The sequence below is a fragment of the Sapajus apella genome, unplaced genomic scaffold (assembly GCF_009761245.1).
Source record: "Sapajus apella isolate SASKATOON/1434 unplaced genomic scaffold, GSC_monkey_1.0 scaffold40, whole genome shotgun sequence".
In the NCBI taxonomy this organism is placed as follows: domain Eukaryota; kingdom Metazoa; phylum Chordata; class Mammalia; order Primates; family Cebidae; genus Sapajus; species Sapajus apella.
The window spans coordinates 11,294,380-11,299,009 of NW_022436980.1; the positions used below are offsets into that span (position 1 = coordinate 11,294,380).

The window sequence follows — 4,630 nt, forward strand, 5'->3', positions numbered from 1 at the left end:
GGGGAGGGGAGGGGAGGGGAGGGGCGGGGGTGGGGCGGCTTGGGCTGAGATGGGAAGATCACTTGAGCCCAGGAGGTCGAGGCTGCGGTATGATCGCGCCGTCACCGCACACCAGCCCCGGTGACACAGCCTGTCTGAGAAATAAAAGAATAAAAAATTACCTGGAGGAAGCACAGATTCCTCAACCGCTAAGCCCACCGTCTAGGAGCTGATTCAGGATGTCTGGGGTTGGGGCGTGGGGGGCTCATAATTTATTTTTCCAATCGGTACCTCAATAAACTGAAGCTGAGCCTTTTCAGACTACACTTTTTTTCTTTTTAAAAATTATTGACTTTTTTCTTTTCTTTTTTTTTTTTTTAAGATGGGGTTTCACCGTGATGGCCCGGCTGGTCTTGAACTCCTGATCTCAGGTGATCCACCCACCTCGGCCTCCCAAAGTGCTAGAATTACAGGCGTGAGCCACCGCGCCCGGCTACTTTTTTTTTTTTAATAGACACGAGGTTTCACTATGTTGCCCAGGTTGGTCTCAAACTTCTGGACTCAAGCGATCCTCCCTCCTTAGCCTCCCAAAGTGCTGGGATTACAGGCGTGAGCCACCGCGCCAGGTCCAGACTACACTTTGAATGTGTCATACTACTAATTTAAAAGGGACCATGGTCGCCCAGGGTCCTGAGATTAATGGACCAAATCATTTACCCAGGGACAGAGAAAGCCCGTTGTAAAGGCACTTAGTTGTCAGTGCTGTCATATTATTTGCGAACGAAATTGTCTTTAGTTGCTCTGGCTTCTTAGAGTGACCTATGAGAACGCTCGCTTCATATTTTACCGCATTCTGCATCCAACATTAGGCTCCAGCAGTTCCCAAGTGCATCAGGTCCTTCTGCCATCGTTACTTCACCTCTTGACTTGGTGTTTTGGCTCTTCTTGCAGTTCTCAACAGCCAAATCCTTCTCTCATCAGCTCAATATTATTACAGCCTTAATATTTGTATTTAAAACTAGATCGAAGAGAGATTATCCGACTCCCACAGTTTAAACCTGGGGTCTTTCAGTGAGTAACATACCCATATGCATAAATCAGGTATCAAATACCTGCCGAAAATGCTCTGAATCTTTTTTTCCATTCCCTTCATAGTAAGTAATTTATTGCCAATATTACCCTATAACTGTTCTAAAATATTCTGTTCATTCCATTGGAACTTGTCAACAGGTGTTTGTCATTTTCAGTTTTCTTTCAAGTTTCACCCATTTTGTTTTTCTTCCTTCTTTCATTTTTTGAGACACTCTCGCGAGGCTGGAGCGCAGTGGCGCGAACTCGGATCGCTGCAGCCTGCGCGTCCTGGGCTCAGGCAATTCCCCTCCCTCTTCCCGAGTAGGAGGGATTACAGGCTCACGCCACAGCGCCTGCCTAATTTTTGTATATTTTGGTGGAGACTGGGGTCTCGCCATGTTTCCCAGGCTGATCTCGAACTCCTGGACTCAAGCATCTGCCCACCCGGGCCTCCCAAAGTGCTGGGATTATAGGCATGAGCCATCGCGCCCGGCCTAATTTTTAAAAAAAGTATCATCGAATGGACAAGACAGGGTATTAAATTGATAAAATTATCTCACTGTCAGAAAACGAGGGAGGGGAAAAAGAGGAGAAAAAAAGCAAAACAGAGCTCATCTGGGTAACAGGAAGTAGGAGACATTTGCTTATAAAAGGAGAAATCAGGTTAAGAGAAGTAAACTAACATATGTTTAACATTGCTGTCCTTGCCTTCCCCAGGGTGTTGCTGAAAATGTCAGACTCAAATTTGGATAACAGTAAGAAGGTAAGTTTGGTTCTAATAGAATTACTTTTCTCACACAGTCACTTTTCAGAGTCTTTCTAGGTCTCACTTATGTTTCCTTTTTGCCACAAATCTCCATTTCCGGAAACCTCCATCTTGAAACCTCCTCCTCTTTGCAAATGGATTGTTAGTTTTCTTTCATGTGATTGTGCTTTCATGTGCATTTGGATCAGAGTCAAACAAAGGAGAAATGTCTCCTCCTAGTCCAAAGGAAAATATTTCTTTCGGTAGGAAAGACAAGAAGTGCTCTAGCTGGACAAGATAAAAATGGTAAAAATACATAAACAAATAAAAAATTTAAAAATGGAATGGAGAACAATAGTAATAGGGAAAAAATAAAAAATATATATATTTTAAAGCTAAGGTAAAAAGAAAGTGAAAAGAGTAATGTGGATAAAGTCATAAAGTGACCAATGAGTTACTTTCTCTAGGAGTAGGAAATCTCTGCTCCCAGTGGCCTTGGTACCAAATGAGTTTCCGGATTAGGCTGGGGTGGTCCTGGCCCCCTGAGAAACTAAACAGAGAAGGTATCATAGTGCACTTACACGTGCCACTGTACCAGTCGTGTGGCTAAAGGGCCGAACTGGTCAACATTAGCTATATGATTATGGGGAAGTCACATAGCTGCTTTGAGCCCCTACTTTTCTCCCTAAGAGAATAATATTCCCTAGATAATGTCAGTGTTATTCTGAAGTAAACTGAGAGTAAGAGTCAATGGGAACCCATTGAAGAGATTACATAGAAGACGTGGAGGGGTGTGGCATCAGCACTGGAAGAGAATATTGGAATAGGACTGGAGTTTATTCACCCTTGAATTTGAGAGGAAAAGCTAACTCAGAACCACACTCAAGCCTGTGTTACTTTATGGCACTGCTCATTTAGTTTCCTCATTTGTAAAACAGGAAAATTAATAAATTACTGCAAGTATACTGTGAGAATTGGCTTTGAGAAATACGGAAAGCATCTAACATAGTGCCTGTGTAATGTACAGAACCAGTAAATGTTAGTTTCTTTCTACCTACCTGCTTTCCTACCTTATCTTTCATTCATCACATCATAAAAACAACATTGAATGCCTACTGTGTGCTGGGTGCTGTGTTTCTGTGAAAGCAACAGAGAGTAAAACAGATGCCCTCCCCTCAGGTGTTGGAGCTGAAATGAGCCCAGTGTGGCTGGAGCTCAGACAGCTCAGAGGTTTTGACCAGGCTGTGGGAGAATTTGTAAGCTACACAGCTCTGTGAGCTAATTTTAGTTTTGTCATTAACCAGAATAACAATGACAAGCCACTGAAGAATTTTCAACAAGCATGGAACAATCGGTGCAGAAATAGCAGAGTTAGAATGGATTTGGGGATAAAAGGAGGTTATTGCTTGTGCTGTGAAATTTGATATGGGAATTGGGAATCTTGGGAATCACGTGATAGAAGGTGGAAAGGCAGGAACACGTTCCATATAGATTGAGGAGGCACAATGAAAGTATTTTGTGTTTTGGCTGAAGAAGAGGAAGGTTTGGAGGGAAATAGGTCTCTAAACCCAAGCCCTACCGTTTTATTTTCTCTTTCATTAACACCTACATGTGAATTGCCTTTGCCCATTTTTTCCATGTTTCCCTTATTTAATGAAGGGTCTGCTAATCAACATCACATTCAAGGAGTCTCAGTAATTCTTTTCTCCATCTACCTATTGTATTCTAAGTTCCTTATTCATTAGTTGTGCCTTGAAAGCAAGCAGTTTAGTTGTACAGCGTCAAATGAGAATCAGTGACTGACTCTTCTCTTTCCAGAATTTCTTTGAGGGGGAAGATGATGAAGAAAGTGTGATTTTGACATTGGTGCCAGTTAAAGATGAACCAAACATGGAACAAATGGAACCAAGTGTTTCAACTTCTGATGTCAAACTGGAGAAGCCTAAGAAATACAATCAAGGTATGAGAACAGGGATTGCTCAGTAAGCTACTCCTACAACTCTGGGAAGCCCAGGAAAAAGTAAGATTTGTCTGTCCTATCCTCTGACTGACCAACACCCAGCTTCAATCTCACCTTGTTGATCTGTGTTAAGAGGTTTTGCGGCCTGGCGCGGTGGCTCTCGCCTGTAATCCTAGCACTTTGGGAGGCCAAGGTGGGCGGATCACCTGAGGTTAGGAGTTCAAGACCAGCCTGGCCATCATGGTGAAACCCCATCTTTAAAAAAAAAAAAGAGATTTTGCAAACTCCCATACTTCTCACTTCCTAAGTCTGATGTAGTGCCTTACTATTTTTGGTGGGGAGATAGAGTTTCGCTCTGTCACCCAGGTTGGAGTGCAGTCCTGTGATCTCGGCTCACTGCAACCTCCACCTCCCGAATTCGAGCGATTCTCCTGCCTCAGCCTCCCAAGTCACTGGGATTACAGGCATGCACCACCACATCCGGCTAATTTTTGTATTTTTCATAGAGACGGGGTTTTACCATGTTGGCCAGGCTGGTCTCAAATTCCTGACCTCAAGTGATCCGCCCACCTCAGCCTCCCAAAGTGCTGGGATTACAGGCATGAGCTACCACGCCCGGCCTGTACTGCCTTACTTTTAAGACACAAAATAAGCATGTGGAGCACGTTGGACAGAGAGTGCTCTTCTGGGCCAGCTCAACATGATTTCAAATTCCTAACACATGAAGCTTAATCTCCTCTTATATTAAAATGAGATTAATACATATTTGCGTTTTATGAAGATTAAATAATTTTGGAAAACATCGGTATTTGCTTGGCAAGTAATTACAAATCAAATATATATAGCAGCTCTTTTTTTTTTTTTTTTTTTTTTTT

The 4,630-nt window shown here is 42.9% G+C and overlaps 1 long non-coding RNA gene across 1 annotated transcript; it reads left to right on the forward strand.

Annotated features, from left to right (window-relative positions):
* The first annotated feature begins 1,489 nt into the window (after nt 1-1,489).
* On the forward strand, nt 1,490-3,648 carry LOC116565343. The gene is made up of 3 exons (XR_004275397.1): nt 1,490-1,679; nt 1,768-1,813; nt 3,614-3,648. It is a non-coding gene; the product is annotated as an uncharacterized LOC116565343 (long non-coding RNA).
* The last annotated feature ends 982 nt before the right edge of the window (nt 3,649-4,630 follow it).